This window comes from Schistocerca cancellata, chromosome 11, assembly GCF_023864275.1.
Source record: "Schistocerca cancellata isolate TAMUIC-IGC-003103 chromosome 11, iqSchCanc2.1, whole genome shotgun sequence".
Lineage (NCBI taxonomy): Eukaryota > Metazoa > Arthropoda > Insecta > Orthoptera > Acrididae > Schistocerca > Schistocerca cancellata.
The window spans coordinates 40,480,603-40,499,437 of NC_064636.1; the positions used below are offsets into that span (position 1 = coordinate 40,480,603).

The 18,835-nt window shown below is 37.7% G+C and overlaps 1 protein-coding gene across 2 annotated transcripts in view; it reads left to right on the plus strand.

Annotated features, from left to right (window-relative positions):
- The first annotated feature begins 5,864 nt into the window (after nucleotides 1-5,864).
- The window catches only part of LOC126108886 (poly [ADP-ribose] polymerase tankyrase-2-like), a 59,388-nt gene continuing 46,417 nt past the window's right edge, over nucleotides 5,865-18,835 (plus strand). Inside the window, exon 1 of one of the 2 annotated variants that reach the window (XM_049914246.1) lies at nucleotides 5,865-6,193. The gene's annotated coding sequence lies outside the window, so the exon portion shown is untranslated. Of the gene's footprint in view, nucleotides 6,194-6,250; nucleotides 6,375-18,835 lie in introns of those variants that run through there. The other variant, XM_049914247.1, reaches the window with a different exon arrangement.

Consider the following 18,835-nt stretch of genomic DNA (forward strand, 5'->3'; position numbering starts at 1 on the left):
TAATGTTTTGTTTACTTGTACTGAGTGGTATAAAATTATTGTGGGGGATCAATTTCGAATGTAATTCACTTAATCATCAGATACCAATTTATGCCCCTAGTCTCTGGCAGTGGTAGTTGAGAACTCAGAGCTTAGCTGGGGCCGTAAATCTGTATATGGTGATGAAGCACATTAGCCTCAAAATAAATCACATATAAACATTTAAACTGAATAAATATGAGTGAATAGAAAGTAATTTTTTATGTAAATACGTCTGTTCAATGCAGTTACTCTGACAAAGACAGTAACACTTGCTGTCGACTTGGAGTAACCTAACACTGAAGTGACACCCAAGTTCATGTGTGGCAAACAATTATAATTAAGTGTCACTGAATTAAGTTATTAAGTTCTCGAAGTCTGTCATATCAGTACAAAACTAACATGCACAGTAAATATTGGCAGTAGCCCTGTTCAGAGCTTGATCCTATTTTCACAGTGAGAAATATTGAAGTTTGGCACAGTTTACAGTGGGCATTATTGAAGATTGGCACAGTTTATGATATTAATTTCACATTTACCATCCAATTGATCATTTAAAACAGTTACTGAATTATTGAATAAACCCCTGAACATGAAATTTAGACAAATTGAGATCCCATTTCTCATGTATTTTACACTATGTGTGTGGTACATTACACAATATTGATGGACTTAGGTCGTGCTTCTTTCTGCAAACTAACTCAAAATGGCTCACAACAAGATCCTTATGTAGATTTACAAGAATTAGACCTTTGTAAACTATTGTTGTTTACTAGATTTTCACAATTATGGTTAAAGATTTACATTTCTAAATAACTGAAAAGTACAGGGATATTTGTTTCAACAAGTACTTTTAGATATTATAACAACTCCTATTCAGTTACACTGGCTAGTTTTCCTAAATATGGAATTCTCTTTCAGTAACATTATTACTAAGGAAGCTAAATACTCTGAAACTAAATTAATGCTAACATATTTTCATCATTGGATGTATGGGTACTTCACTTATTTACATATCTTTCTTATCTATTTTATTAGGAACTTAGTAATCAAATGTATGTTGAGAAATGAACAATGACAATGAAAACCAAAATTACTGATGTTTTGCAATTAATGCAATTTTTAGGCAAACTAGCTGGCTCATTGGCTTTTGATTACAAAAGGAATGTAGTAGATAATAAAATTAGGCTGGTTAAGCCCTGGGTCAATATTTGGAATTTTAGGTACTGTGCATATAATCCAAATAACATTATTGAAGAGATCATGACATTTCAAAAACAAAAAATAATAATTTTTGGAGGGAAGAAAAACATAACAGCTGGAAAAGACCAGCTTGCTTTGTTGCAAGTACTTACCAATGTAAAACTATTTCATTTGAAAGATGAGCTCCTTGTAACCACAGCACAAAAGCTGTATAATAAAACTGAAGAGGCAGTAGCATTGTTCAGAGTAGCAGTTTTCTTTCTAATTTACTTGATTAAATTTAGATAGCATAAGTGTGAAGATGAACATCAACAAAAGCAAAACGAGGATAATGGAATGTAGTCAAATTAAGTCAGGTGATGCTGAGGGAATTAGATTAGGAAATGAGACACTTAAAGTAGTAAAGGAGTTTTGCTATTTAGGGAGTAAAATAACCGATGATGGTCGAAGTAGAGAGGATATAAAATGTAGACTGGCAATGGCAAGGAAAGCGTTTCTCAATAAGAGAAATTTGTTAACATCGAATATAGATTTAGGTGTCAGGAAGTCGTTTCTGAAAGTATTTGTATGGAGTGTAGCCATGTATGGAAGTGAGACATGGATGATAACTAGTTTGGACAAGAAGAGAATAGAAGCTTTCGAAATGTGGTGCTACAGAAGAATGCTGAAGATGAGGTGGGTAGATCACGTAACTAATGAGGAGGTATTGAATAGGGTTGGGGAGAAGAGAAGTTTGTGGCACAACTTGACTAGAAGAAGGGATCGGTTGGTAGGACATGTTCTGAGGCATCGAGGGATCACAATTTTAGCATTGGAGGGCAGCGTGGAGGGTAAAAATCGTAGAGGGAGACCAAGAGATCAATACACTAAGCAGATTCAGAAGGATGTAGGTTGCAGTAGGTACTGGGAGATGAAGAAGCTTGCACAGGATAGAGTAGCATGGAGAGCTGCATCAAACCAGTCTCAGGACTGAAGACCACAACAACAACAAGTGTGAATAGCATTAAGCAGCATACTGACAGTTTTTGTTAGCACAGCAAACTGATTAAGTTTCTCTGATGTATTATCTTATGTTAAAGTATACCTTGACTAGGTACACATCCCTGAAAGTTTTCCTCCTTTATGAGATCCGTGGAAAACAGTCAAAGAATGAACAGTCTTTCTTCCCACATTCCATATGTGACTGGAATGGGAAGAAATAAAGTACCCTCTGCCATGCGATTCACAGTGGTTTGCAGAGTATGTATGTACCTCACAGGCTAAAGAATACAATTAATTTATAATTACAGTAGTTATTGAGTCCAAGTATATGTTCAACAAAAGTAAACTGTAATATAAGTAGAATATAAAGTAACTCAAAATTATATTTTAACTAACAGTATTTGGTAAATCAGATTTACATGATGAAATGAAATAAAATTCTGACATTGGCTGCAACTGGACTTTGAAATAAATTCAGTGGTGACAAGTGAAAATTTGCTGCCACCATCCCCACCCCTTTCTGCCCAGTGATTTAATTTTTTTTAAATTTTTAATTTTATTTTTAAAAAATCAGGAGACTTGAGAATTTGTGTGGTATGGAAGTTAACTGCCACAGATTTTTTGGAATTTTATGATAAGTCTGTTATTTCTGATCTATTATATATAGAGCAAAAAAAGTTTTGCATCATCCCGGTTCCCAGAACTCCTGAAGATAGACGTTGACTGTGGATATTGCATCACAGAAACAGTCCCTTTGACTGTTCAGAGATGTTGCTGAACTTGCCACAGACGTAAACAACCATGCATGAGTAGCGCTTGCTAGATGGAGGGGCTCCAACAGCCAATCAGTTCCAGTCATTCCACCTTGAAGGAGGTACACGGCTCGTGTTGTCTGTACTTCAGCCATGCCAAGATGGTCAGTACCATGTTTCGATCACGTCCGCATTGTTACTTTGTGACAGCAAGGCCTCTCAACAAGGGAAGTGTCAAGGCATCTAGGAGTGAACCCAAGTGATGTTGTTCTGACATGGAGGAGGTAGAGAGAGAGGAACTGTTGATGACACGCCTCGCTCAGGTCACCCAAGGGCTACTACTGCAGTGAATGACTGATACCTACGTATTATGGCTCGGAGGAACCCTGACAGCAATGTCACCATGTTGAATAATGCATTTCATGCAGCCATAGGATGTCGTGTTATGACTCAAACTGTGTGCAATAGTCTGCACGATGCGCAGCTTCACTCCCAACATCCATAGTGAGGTCCATCTTTGCAACCACGACACCATGCAGTGCAGTGCAGATGGGCCCAACAACATGCCGAATGGACCACTCAGGATTGGCATCACATTCACTTCCATGTGCCTTCAACCAGGCAATCATCGGAGATGTGTTTGGAGGCAACCCAGTCAGGCTGAACACTTAGACACACTGTCGAGCAAGCATGAAAAAAATATATATATATAGTTATAATAGAAGGAAACATTCCACGAAGGAAAAATATACCTAAAAACAAAGATGATGTGACTTACCAAATGAAAGTGCTGGCAGGTCGACAGATACACAAACGAACACAAACATACACACAAAATTCAAGCTTTCGCAACAAACTGTTGCCTCATCAGGAAAGAGGGAAGGAGAGGGAAAGACGAAAGGATGTGGGTTTTAAGGGAGAGGGTAAGGAGTCATTCCAGTCCCGGGAGCGGAAAGACTTACCTTAGGGGGAAAAAAGGACGGGTATACACTCGCGCACGCACACACATATCCATCCACACATATACAGACACAAGCAGACATAATTGCTTTCCGCTCCCGGGATTGGAATGACTCCTAACCCTCTCCCTTAAAACCCATATCCTTTTGTCTTTCCTTCTCCTTCCCTCTTTCCTGACGAGGCAACCGTTGGTTGCGAAAGCTAGAATTTTGTGTGTATGTTTGTGTTTGTTTGTGTGTCTATCGACCTGCCAGCGCTTTTGTTTGGTAAGTCTCATCATCTTTCTTTTTAAATATATTTTCCCACGTGGAATGTTTCCCTCTATTATATATATATATATATATATATATATATATATATATATATATAAAGAACGAGTCTGAAACAAACTATTAGAGAATAAAAAAAGCAAAGAACATCAGCTAAAAAGTCTGTAGAAGGAGCCGCAGTGACAGCAGTAATTACTTTCTTAGCTGGGGCATAGTGTCCAACTGCTAAAAAGGAGAAACAGCAGCAACAGATATTCAGGCACATGTTGATAGGTTTTCAAAATGGTGCAAAGAATGACTACTTGCTTATACATTCACAAATTTAACTTTGTGCACTTCACAAACTGCAAAAATGTCTGTTACTAGAACATAAATGACAATTGGAATCTGTCAATTGGTACAAATCTTGCATATGGATTGATGTAATTGGAGACCCTAGATATGTTATGGAATTTTTTTGTTTGTTTATGAAGAAATACCAGACTAGGTGGCACAAGATTGTAGAATTGGACTCATACTCCTAAGGACTTGGTTTCAGGCCTGGTCTGGGTTTTCTACGATTTTACAAAGTCTTTAGCCTGAATGCTGAGATGGTCCATTGTAAATGCCACGGCAGACTTCCAACTCCCTGCCCCACTCTTGCCAGGTCCAGTCACACTTCATACACATTTTATAAACATATATTTGAAGTGCATTTGATGAAATATGCTGCTGTAACAATTTTATACAAATATGAAATGCATCGTGTAAGACGTGCTCATTTGTTGATACGGCAGGTGACAGACTTCAATTCAGTGGAAAAGTGGAGTAAGTATATGGAGGAGATGCCTACAACACCATTGTACAACTCATCCTAGAAAACTGCTAAAGTTTATGGGACCCATAGCCAAAGCACTAACAGGGGTGTTGGGTATGTAGAAAGACAGCACAGATGTGCGCAGTTTTTATTTGACCCATGGGAGAATGTCACACACTGAAGATAAAGAAACTATCCTGCTAAGCTCTACTTGCTGTTTTAGGAACTACTGTTCCGTTAAGAATTTAAGGAATATCACTCTCATGAGGAGTGCTTAGGCAAGATTGGGCTAATTAGATTGCGCACAGTGGCATTTTAAGTCATTCTTTCTCGCGATTCTTGCAATATTATTTATGCAGCAGCTGATGAAATACAACACTGTAAAGAAAAATAAACCAACGATTTTTGTGTAAACTTTATGTATGTAGGATAAAAGTTATCCCTCATAATTTTAGGAAAGTTTTTTTTTTTTTCAAATTACGGGTATCAACATCTTATTGGTGGTGGCGCACATATTGTAATAACTACAGTAACAGATACATAAGAAATGAAGCATTTATCAACTGTCAGAATTAAAAAAAAGTCTTATACTTTGCTCTTCATGGTAGAAAGCGTGTCGATTGGCTGAATATGAATAAAAAATCTGTAGAAAGCCTATATTTCAGTTTTTTCCGATACAAATCGGAAAAATCTAATCTGTCTGTATTTCGGACGTTAGTATTGGAAATAAAATCTAAAAACCGGAATTCAGGCAGACGACGGGCTTATATCCATAACGTATACATTTTTTACTGTCTGTTTGTGTCACATTAAATATTCATTCAAAAAAGAAACAACTGCTTCGTTTCTTGCATGTGTACAACCGGACGACGTGTCCCATTAACATTTCCAGACTTCCAACTTCTCCAGAAAATCTGTCACCTTAACGGTTAGCCGTATTTGAACAACGTTTGTTTCCGCGCACAATGGCTGAAGGTAAATTTTTGTCAGGCGGTTGGCACGACAGCGCACACGCGCCAAAATTTGTTTGTGTTTAGGTGAGGTGCGGCACGTTTCCTTCGACGAAGGGCACGTGTGGGACTGTGAGTGATCTTTGGCTGTCAGGTGTTCAGATACAACTACATACATAGAATTCTCCATCCCTTCGGAGTTTGTGCCCAACCGAACGGTCGGCCGCTACTGGTGCCTAAACACAATACGCAGCAGATTCTACCGTAAGTTTCCTCTTCACGTCATTTGTTCTTTGGAACATGCTGCAGCCTAGAGTTGGTATCGCAAACTTCGCAGTACTGACAACGTGACAAAAAATCCGAAGACATTCATTCCGCGTTGCAGTTTAAATTGTGACTGAGTTGCTAAAAATTTAATTTCCTGTAACTGTGCTGACACATAAAGGTACTCTTTTTATGTGTGCGCGCTCGTTTTGATTTTATTTCGTGCGTGGCGATGGTACTTTGGGGGTCCTCATTTATTTCAGTATCCATGCGAATGTGAAAAAGCGCTACAGTTTTTATACGTTGACATCACGTTTCCCGACACTGTAGCACAACAAACCATACCAAAAACATCGCCGTGGAGAGATAATAAAAGCGGCTAAGATATCTGCGTGGGCCAGATACGTGTAGAATAGTTGCTTCATATTATATTGTCGATCACGAAATTTTTTGTAATTTTTGTATACGGACAGCTGTTTTTCAGGTGTGATAGAATCCAATCTCCTGCATTCACTCGTAGCCATATAGCATACACCCAACGTATCTAATGTTTTGAAATCCACACAGTCAGAAGCCTTAGTTAGATCCTTAAGAACTATTACATATCTATTTTTAGAATCGTGAGTTTTCATGAGATTCTCAGTGAGATCTGTGCCTGCATCAACTTTGCATTTATCTTTCTTGAAGCCAAATTGGTTTTGTTGATTGCCCGTTTTTAATTAGAAATGCAACTAATTTCTGTGCATAACTCGTTCAGATGTAACTTGTAGAGGAGCTATGGGTCTGTAATTTTTTGATTTGTTTCCTTTTTTTTTTTAATGTATTGATTTTCAAGCAATTTGGAAACATTTCTCCCAAGAATGGTGTCTTGATAAGTTGTGTAAATTTCTTGAATTCCATCATGCAAAATTTAATTTCAATAAGTGGTATTTTTTCAATTTCTTATGATTTGGTTGTTTTAGGTTTATTAACTGTAGGATGTCTTGTCACTGGATAAAACACCATTGCTTTTCCATTGGCTGAATAAATGATTTCTGTGTGTTATTGTATCCATAATTTGTTTCTTGCTGAACAAAAACTGATTTTTTTCATATCCCTGTGAATTTGGTGGTATAAAATGTTTGGTATTAGTTTCATAACTTTCCTTTTGTATCAGTGTTGAAATAATTCTGGTTTGTTTTTATTGTACCATGGCCAGGCACAATTGCCTCTATAATTTCACTTTTGCAATGAAAATCTTATGTATTTGTGAATATGTTGTGAATTTGTATACAGGAGTGTGCACTTCCACTTGATTAATTTATGTTGTTATTTAAGTCATCTATTTTCATTGTATTATGAAGTTTCCTACTGTCTTTGAGAGCTTGCAATTTATTTGTTTAGATGATCTGGGAGTATAAGTCTGTAGCTTTTGTTTAGAATGATATGCAGAATTTTTGCAATACTTTCAGTGAAAATGAATAGGTTCAGTCCTTGTCAAATAACCTAGTATTTCTGGAATTTGTAACCCTCCAGCTCAGATTTTCATGGAATTGTATATTTGCTTATACCTATACCGTAAGTACTTCTGGAAATTCTTTTCGGTCTCAGAATGAAGTGTTACTTTTTATGTTAAGTAGCCAGTGCAGCGATTTTCTGTTAATTTGACTCTGCAAGAATATCCATGCAAAGTGGTACTTATCTGCAAAAATACTCTTAACTTTTTCAGAAGTTGAGAGAGACATATTTAATAAGAATGCATTTATCTAAACAGTAAAGTTACAAAGAAAATTACAAAAATATTAATGTATGTCACTTTCCAATTTCTGGGAAAATTACAAGGACGTTTAAAAACAGTTAATTTTTTCCAGCTTGCTGAGAACCTAGTTGTGGTCTTAAATTCCTAAGGTAGTAAGCTTTCTAGTAAAATAAAAATATTAATTCATTTTTTTTGTGAATGACCACACAAATGAATTGGAAATCAAACAACCTTTTACTGTGATGAAAACAGTCACTGCATATATGTTCAGCCTGGTCTGACACCCACTGTCTTGGATGCAGGAATTTCAAATAATCATGTTTAAATATCAGTTTTTCTAGGCAGACAAATTACTCCCAAATATGAAATATTTCATTTTATTAATTTAGTGATTTTTGAGAGCATACAATGTATATTGCATTTATAGCTGTACAGCTAACCACAAACTCACAGAGATAGTGTTCTATGTATTTGCAGTAGGTTGCTTGAAATCAGTACATAAATGAAGACACTACAGCAATCCCTGTCATATGTTGTTGAACATCACTCACATGCAACAGTCAGTCCATTTGGCTTCAGTTGCTTTTTGTATTACTGTGAAATGGGTAGTATTTGTTTATGGTACTGGCATTTATCATTCTTTTTGTAATGCAGAGTGTTTGTAACATCACAATTAAAGGTTTTAAAAGCCCCTGAAGAACTTATAATACTTTCAAAGTACCTTGGCAGACAGCCAAACTTATTGACCTCAAGGATTTTTTAACTATGTCTAAATCATTGAGTGCTGGGAGAATCGATGCCAAATCGGGCAAAATACTACGTACAACATGTCATATGTGAACATAAAACTGAAATCAGTGATAGAAATGAAAGTGTCAGTGACCTAGAGGTGATATTTCATGAGATAATGCTAAAAAGTCAAAGCAAACTTTAGATGATTTGGGGTGTTCTCCCTTAAAAATAAGTATATTTAATTGTGCCTGTCTGCAACTTAGCATGTAATCTTTATGGTAAGTACCAATCTACCTTTTCGTACATCGTAAACAATAACAGTGGTTTGTCTAAATTTTGTTCACTAATGCCAAAGTCATGTATTTTAGTTGGTGCTCTAGGCACTCGTTCAGTGAGTGTCTATGTTATCCAAGAAAAATTATCTTAGAAAGATGCTGCTGATAAGTACAGCCAGTGGATTGATGCAGACTATCAAACTGGATTGGGAAAGCAATCTGCAACTGTTGATGGAATGCACTGCTTTGTTGGTAACAAAACTACAGGCACTTAAACCATATTCATTTATATGTATGTATTAGAAAAATGAAAGAAAATCTAACCACAGAAAAAATGCAGTTCTGTTAAGGCTGACCAGTGTGGCCGAGCGGTTCTAGGCACTTCAGTCTAGAACTGCGTGACCACTACGGTCACAGGTTCGAATCCTGCCTCGGGCATGGATGTGTGTGATGTCCTTAGGTTAGTTAGGTTTAAGTAGTTCTAAGTTCTAGGGAACTGATGACCTCAGATGTTAAGTCCCATAGTGCTCAGTGCCAATTCTGTTAAAAGGCTTTTCTGAAAAACTACTGTTTCATAATTTGAGATGAAATCCAGGATTACCACTGGACATCCCGTTTCTGTTTATGTGATAAATGCGGAAAATACATTGATAATAGGAAACCATTGCTTTATAAGTGGTGATATGCATCACAATGTACGCTTTGTAAATGCTGTTCCAAAAGGAGTGGTTAAGTGGTTGGTTGAACACTACCCATGAGTCAAGAAACTGCGTTTCACTAATGGATGCACTGCTCAATGTAAAAAAATAGAAAAAATCTTTAAAACTTGAACACAACAATGACTTTTCAATTGACACTGAAAATTCCTTTTTTTTTTCTTCTTCTTCTTCTTCTTCTTCTAGTGGTTGTGATAAATCTGTGTGATGGATAGAGGAACTGTAAAACACATATTGAGAAAAGCTAGTCTTCAATTGGATGATGTCCAAATAACATCTGCATCTGGTGTTCAGTTCCTGCAGGGTTAATATTGACAAGTGGTTTTTCACGGAAGAAACTCTGAGAAATTTTTGACAGTGCACAATACTTTGTACCAGGAATTTTCGCAATTACAAACCACTTTCCTGTGATTCATTAGGAATTAGAAAATTAACTTGTTCTGAAAAGCCTTCTTTGGTTTTCTCATTCAAAATGCCCTGCAGTGGACATGTACCCGTCCTCAACAAAACTCTTTTGTGGCAGCTGTATATGATGACAGGCAATACATTACTTTCTTCAAGAATTTAAGTCATGAAGGAAGAGATGCTGAACTACTATCTCTCCACCCATCTGGATGGTCAGTGTCAGTCTTTTGGCCTGAGAAAGGCAACTTGTTTTGTGCCTTTGGAAAAACTGTTGGTGTACCTGAATCGAGCACATTAGGTAGAATGTATGACTTCAATGAAAACAATGTGAAGTTAACCAACATATTTTCCAGTGGATTCAGACCAGAGATGCTATCACTGGATAACTCCAAGGTTCTTCACTGCTGAACACGTAAGTCTTAAATTTAAACATTTGTCTGAAGGAGATACAAAGTGATAGACGACGTAAAGGGAAGAGGAAGTTATGTAGACCTGAAGAGGATGGCAGAAGACCAGACAGCCTGGAGAACTACCATGTGGAAAAAAACCTTAGCAATCTACATAATGTGTTTTGAAAGACCTTCTGAACTACATTACTTTGGTTTTAATCACATCATATTTGAGTTTAAATTACAAGAAAAACTTGCCTGATAGCAGCTCTGTCTAGAAATATTTTGAATATTTAAGAAATTGTTTGGGTCGTAATAATTTAAGTTGATTTTCTATATCAGCAGAAGTTGAGCGAAATTATTAAATATTTTTTCCCATAAAGATACATTCTTTTTCTGGTAGTTGGAAAAGTATGATGGTGATTCATTGAAAATTGTCTAACTTCTGTTCTCCACCCCCCCTCCCCCCCCCCCTTTCTTGAGTAATAAAATGCAAATCAGGAGCTTTAGACACAGTGTAAGCTTCTTGAAAATTTTACAATATTTTCCTTCAAAAACTATAAGAAATATATGGAAGAAATTTTACACTGGATATTACTATGACAAAAGTAACAAGTAAAAAATCTGAGGCCGTGAGCATTATGCACAGGTGAGCTTACTAGGAATGACTGTTGGTTCATTTCAGTAAAAAGTGTTTTTGATTTTAGGTTTGTGTATCCATTCGTAGAAAACCCGTTAATATTTTTATTTTATTAGAAAGTCTGACACTTAAGTATTCTCTGAAAGCATTTGTATGGAATGTAGCCATGTATGGAAGTGAAACATGGATGATAAATAGTTAAGACAAGAAGAGAATAGAAGCTTTCGAAATGTGGTGCTACAGAAGAATGCCGAGGATTAGATAGGTAAATCATGTAACTAATGAGGTGGTACTGAATAGAACTGGGGAGAAGAGAAATTTGTGGCACAACTTGACTAGAAGAAGGTATCGGTTGGTAGGACACGTTGTGAGGTGCCAAGGGATCTCCAATTTAGTATTGGAGGGAAGTGTGAAGGGTAAAAGCCATAGAGGAAGACAGAGATGAATACACTAAGCCGATTCAGAAAGATGTAGGTTGCTGTAGTTATTCAGAGATGATGAGGCTTGCACAGGATAGGGTAGCATGGAGAGCTGCATCAAAACAGTCTGTGGACTGAAAACAACAACAACAACAACAGAACCTACAACCTTGGAAGTAAAAACCAGATTCCCAGCAGGTTGGAGAAATGTGATAAGTGCTTTTCAACATCCCTGTAATTTTTCCAGAAACTTGAAAGTGAACTACATTAATACATTTTGTAATTTTCTTTGTAACTTTATGGCTTAAATAAACGTGTTCTTGTTAACTGTATGCCTCTTTTAAGTTCTGAAAAAAATTCCAAATCATAGGCTTTGTATAGCCCTGAGTCGTGTGTATTCATGTACGTAAGTACCACTTTGCATGGATATTCTCATGGAACCAAACTATCAGAACATCAGTATATTAAAAATTCAATACAAAAAAGTTTTAGTCTAAGCCCAAAAAAGAATTTCCAGAAGTATGTATAAGTATCAGCAAATATACAAAGTGTCATGAAACTGAGATAGTGGGTGACATGACCTGAGTGATTTGACATGGACCGACTGAATATGTATTCATTTGAATATCAAACGGCAGTAGAACAATACAATACAATACAATGCAATGCAAGGAAATCAAACAACTGAAGACATCATGCCAGAACTGGAGCTTGTTTGGTTTCGTTATACTGTATTTGTACAGGCTCTATAATCCACATGACTATAGTAATATGCTGTATACACTTAATTATTTTTGATGCTCCCTAATAATGAAGAAGGCCTGAAACCAGTAAAGGAATAAAATTTCTTTTTTGAAAATGGTTGCTGATTATTTGTACCAATAAAAATATATTTGCTTTGTTTGTGGCTTTTCTTTTGGGACTTTGCTGTTCTGAGTTTGGCCTAAGATTTCCTTGGCAACTGGTAAGCAACTTGTTAAGATATAAAGGGAAAAAAAAAGTATTTTGCTCTGTGCCTGGATAAACAGTCATAATACTAGTTGCAGGTATGTAGTTTGTATATGTCCGAGTCTTCTATTTTGTTGAAAAGTCAGGCTGTGAAATAAGTAACCTGTCATTGCAGCACTGTCCTAAAGCCCCTATTAATGCAATAGCTGTTGTAAAAATGTAAAACACGAGTCATGAAAAATGGTAAATTAAGAGATTACGCCTTAAAGGTGGTCGATTTAAATGTTCAATATCTCGCAAACAAATTGATTAAAAAAAAGACGCACCACTAAGGAATTACCCGAATGGAATGGACATTGGTAGATGTGATGTACGTGTACAGAAAAACAAATGAATAAGGTTTCAGAAAAAAATCGGATGATTTATTCAAGAGAAAGAGCTTCACAAATCGAGCTTGCCAATAATGTGTTGGTCCACCTGTGGCCGCTGTGCAAGCAGTTATTCGGCTTGGCATTGATTGATAGATGGTGGATGTTCCCAAGGGACATCATGCCAAATTCTTTCCAATTGGTGTGTTAGATTGACAGTTCTAAGTGGGACTCGTCACTGAAGATAATTGTACTCCAGTCATGAGATTCCTGACTGAAGACATGTTCAGAGACGTGCTCAATTTGTGAAACTTTGATGAAGTACACTACTGGCCATTAAAATTGCTACACCATGGAGATGACGTGCTACAGACGCGACATTTAACCGACAGGAAGAAGATGCTGTGATATGCAAATATTAGCTTTTCAGAGCATTCACACAAGGTTGGCACAGGTGGCGACACCTACAGCATGCTGACATGAGGAAAGTTTCCAACTGATTTCTCATACACAAACAGCAGTTGACCGGCATTGCCTGGTGAAACGTTGTTGTGATGCCTCGTGTAAGGAGGAGAAATGCGTACCATCACGTTTCCGACTTTCATAAAGGTTGGATTGAAGCCTATCGCGATTGCAGTTTATCGTATCACAACATTGCTGCTCGCGTTGGTCGAGATCCAATGACTGTTAGCAGAATATGGAATCGGTGGGTTCAGGAGGGTAATACAGAACGCCATGCTGGATCCCAACGGCCTCGTATTACTAGCAGTCGAGATGACGGGCATCTTATCCGCATGGCTGTAACGGATTGTGCAGCCACGTCTCGATCCCTGAGTCAACAGATAGGGACGTTTGCAAGACGACAACCATCAGCACGAACACTTTGACAGTGTTTGCAGCAGCATGGACTACCAGCTCTGAGTCTGTGGCTGCGGTTACCCTTGACGCTGCATCACAGACAGGAGCACCTGCGATGTCATACTCGACTCCGAACCTGGGTGCACAAATGGCAAAACGTCATTTTTTCAGATGAATCCAGGTTCTATTTACAGCATCGTGATGGTTGCATCCTTGTTTGGCGACATCGCGGTGAACGCACATTGGAAGCGTGTATTCATCGCCATACTGGCGTATCACCCGACGTGATAGTATGGGGTGCCATTGGTTACATGTCTTGGTCACCTCTTGTTCGCAATGACAGCACTTTGAACAGTGGACGTTACATTTCAGATGTGTTATGACCCATGGCTCTCCCCTTCATTCGATCCCTGCAAAAACCTACATTTCAGCAGGATAATGCATGACAGGAGCAGGTGATGTACGGCCTTTCTGGATACAGAAAATGTTCGACTGCTGCCCTGGCCAGCACATTCTCCAGATCTCTCACCAATTGAAAACGTCTGGTCAATGGTGGCCAAGCAATTGGCTCGTCACAATACGCCAGTCACTACTCTTGATGAACTGTGGTTTTGTGTTGAAGCTGCATGGGCAGCTGTACCAGTACATGCCATCCAAGCTCTGCGACTCAAAGCCCAGGCGTATCAAGGTCGTTATTATGGCCAAAGGTGGTTGTTCTGGGTACTGATTTCTCAGGATCTGTGCACCCAAATTGCATGAAAATGTTATCACATGTCAGTTCTAGTATAATATATTTGACCAATGAATACCCGTTTATCATCTGCATTTCTTCTTGGTGTAGCAATTCTAATGGCCAGTAGTGTATAAAGTGATTGAGTTGTATTGCCCACCAAATGCTGATCTGATGTGCTTTATGGCTAGACTTAGCAATGTAATTGGTCAAACTGTTCCTAATGGCATTACTATATTTAGTGACTTTAATATAGATGCAAATTCAGATAATGTAATAAACAGGAAACTCACTGACGTATTAAGCTTTTATAATCTTTTAATTATTGTTAATTCGGTCACTTCGGGAATAGACACATGGTCCACTAGAGCTTAGATTTTTGGTATTCTGACCGCTTTAGTCAGGTGGCAGGTGATCAACTACATATATTCAGCTCTGCCAAAAAAAAAAAAAGTATAAGTGATAAAAACCTGATTTATAAAGGTACTACTCTGCAGATTTTTAGGGACAAACACAGTTGGGTGAATAAAACTCGTAAAGCAGAAAAACAGGCTGTTGTCACTGTAGTATTGTAAATAGTGTGTGTGTGTGTGTGTGTGTGTGTGTGTGTGTGTGTGTGTGTGTGTGCAATCTTGACAGGAGCTGTAAATTTCTGGGTATGCATGCCGATGAAAACCTGCTGTGTGGAAGACCAGAGTTTCTCCTGTCGTATAAAATTTTCAAGCAATGTACCGGAATTTAGCCAGGTAATATTTACAGCGACTGCTGATTTTTCGGCGGGAGTACACCTGCCATTTTCAAGGCACAAACTGCAACGGTTAGGCAATGTACAAGAGGAAATATGATTTGAAATGTGTTTCCCGACCTCCATCTAAAATTGGATTGCATTTGGGTTCTGTTAAGGATGATCTTGGCTTGTGTAAGGTAGGTGTATATCGCATTCCTTGTAGCTGTGGCATGGCATACATTGGTCAGACTATCAGAACTGTGGAGGACAGATTTAATTTTTTTTTTTTTATCATCCCAACGGTCACATCTGTGATATAGGATTTGTCAGGATACATTTTAACAACTATATAATATCTGTACAAAATTTTTATCAATGCTGAATTCATATGAATCTATCTTATGTTAAATACAATATACAACTAATAAGTGTTTTTATAACATAATTTCTGCTGTGCTTGACAGACATATTCACTGATATAATTTCATTTGTCACAGTGACTTAGACATATCGTCGCTAGGCAATGAAAACCTCGTAACTCAAATTGGTCAAATTTTACAGGAGAAACAAAAAACTAATTACTGAAATCACATGGGGACCTGATTAGTCAAATGTAGTGGTTCTGCTACACAATATGGATCCGATCATTGGTACATAAGACTTTATTATGCACTTCAAATTGTCTGCCTGTTTTTGGAGTTCCGAGGTTTTCACAGTTATTTTTCTGGTAGTGATGGAGATAAGAGGCATGTAACGAGTGCATGGTTAAAAATTGAAATGAATGAATGTTTAATTTGTTTTAAGAAATACTCACTTAAACTTTGCATTATTTGTGTATTATGAAACATCTGTAAGGATACTTTGTTACAGATATAAAGTGAAATGAATAATTTCACATTGATCAAAATATTGGAATCTGAATGTTAATAAATTACAGTGTTTAAAAAACATAGAAACGATGTTGGTAGCTTTAATTAAACTTTTATTGCTGTAAACATTTGTGCAGTTTATTAACATTTATTCTTGTTGCTATTGCTGCTATTATCATAATCACAGTCATAGGTGGCTGTAAACAAGTTTATTTTACGGCTGCATTTTTTTAGGCATGGACATGTTCTCTCATTGCAAATGTGAGGCAGTGTGTAGCTTCTGAGTCATTTTGGGCGTTGTTGTTGTTGTGGTCTTCAGTCCTGAGACTGGTTTGATGCAGCTCTCCTTGCTACTCTATCCCGTGCAAGCCTCTTCATCTCCCAGTACCTACTGCAGCCTACATCCTTCTGAATCTGCTTAGTGTATTCATCTCTTGGTCTCCCTCTACGATTTTTACCCTCCATGCTGCTCTCCAATACTAAATTGGTGATCCCTTGATGCCTCAGAACATGTCCTACCAACCGATCCCTTCTTCTGGTCAAGTTGTGCCACAAACTTCTTTTTTCCCCAATCCTATTCAATACTTCCTCATTAGTTATGTGATCTACCCATCTAGTCTTCAGCATTCTTCTGTAGCACCACATTTCGAAAGCTTCTATTCGCTTCTTGTCCAAACTATTTACCGTCCATGTTTCACTTCCATACATGGCTACATTCCATACAAATACTTTCAGAAATGACTTCCTGACACTTAAATCTATACTCGATGTTAACAAATTTCTCTTCTTCAGAAACGCTTTCCTTGCCATTGCCAGTCTACATTTTGTATCCTCTCTACTTCGACCATCATCAGTTATTTTGCTCTCCAAATAGCAAAACTCCTTTACTACTTTAAGTGTCTCATTTCCTAATCTAATTCCCTCAGCATCACCCGACTTAATCTGACTACATTCCATTATCCTCGTTTTGCTTTTGTTGATGTTCATCTTATATCCTCCTTTCAAGACACTGTCCATTCTGTTCAACTGCTCTTCCAAGTCCTTTGCTGTCTCTGACAGAATAACAATGTCATCGGCGAACCTCAAAGTTTTTATATCTTCTCCATGGATTTTAATACCTACTCCGAACTTTTCTTTTGTTTCCTTTACTGCTTGCTTAATATACAGATTGAATAACATCGGGGAGAGGCTACAACCCTGTCTTACTCCCTTCCCAACCACTGCTTCCCTTTCATGTCCCTCGGCTCTTATAACTGCCATCTGCAAATAGCCTTTCGCTCCCTGTATTTTACCACTTCCACCTTTAGAATTTGCAAGATAGTATTCCAGTCAACATTGTCAAAAGCTTTCTCTAAGTCTACAAATGCTATAAACGTAGGTTTGCCTTTCCTTATTATTTCTTCTAAGATAAGTCATAAGGTCAGTATTGCCTCACGTGTTCCAATATTTCTACAGAATCCGAACTGATATTCCCCGAGGTCGGCTTCTACTAGTTTTTCCATTTGTCTGTACAGAATTCGTGTTAGTATTTTGCAGCTGTGGCTTATTAAACTGATTGTTCGGTAATTTTCACATCTGTCAACACCTGCTTTCTTTGGGATTGGAATTATTATATTCTTCTTGAAGTCTGAGGGTATTTCGCCTGTTTCATACATCTTGCTCACCAGATGGTAGAGTTTTGTCAGGACTTGCTCTCCCAAGGCCGTCAGTAGTTCCAATGGAATGTTGTCTACTCCGGGGGCCTTGTTTCGACTCAGGTCTTTCAGTGCTCTGTAAAACTCTTCACGCAGTATCGTATCTCCCATTTCATCTTCATCTACATCCTCTTCCATTTCCATAATATTTTCCTCAAGTACATCGCCCTTGTATAGACCCTCTATATACTCCTTCCACCTTTCTGCTTTCCCTTCTTTGCTTAGAACTGGGTTTCCATCTGAGCTCTTGATATTCATACAAGTGGTTCTCCTTTCTCCAAAGGTCTCTTTAATTTTCCTGTAGGCAGTATCTATCTTACCCCTCGTGAGATAAGCCTCGACATCCTTACATTTGTCCTCTAGCCATCCCTGCTTAGCCATTTTGCACTTCCTGTCGATCTCATTTTTGAGACGTTTATATTCCTTTTTGCCTGCTTCATTTACTGCATTTTTATATTTTCTTCTTTCATCAATTAAATTAAATATTTCTTCTGTTACCCAAGGATTTGTACTAGCCCTCGTCTTTTTACCTACTTGATCCTCTGCTGCCTTCAATATTTCATCCCTCAAAGCTACCCATTCTTCTTCTACTGTATTTCTTTCCCCCATTCCTGTCAATTGTTCCCTTATGCTCTCCCTGAAACTCTGTACAACCTCTGGTTCTTTCAGTTTATCCAGGTCCCATCTCTTTAAATTCCCACCTTTTTGCAGTTTCTTCAGTTTTAATCTACAGGTCATAACCAATAGATTGTGGTCAGATTCCACATCTGCACCTGGAAATGTCTTACAATTTAAAACCTGGTTCCTAAATCTCTGTCTTACCATTATATAATATATCTGGTACATTTTAGTATCTCCAGGGTTCTTCCATGTATACAACCTTCTTTCATGATTCTTAAACCAAGTGTTAGCTATGATTAAGTTGTGCTCTGCGCAAAATTCTACCAGACGGCTTCCTCTTTCATTTCTTAGCCCCAATCCATATTCACCTACTACGTTTCCTTCTCTCCCTTTTCCTACTACCGAATTCCAGTCACCCATGACTATTAAATTTTCGTCACCCTTCACTATCTGAATAATTTCTTTTATTTCATCATACATTTCTTCAATTTCTTCGTCATCTGCGGAGCTAGT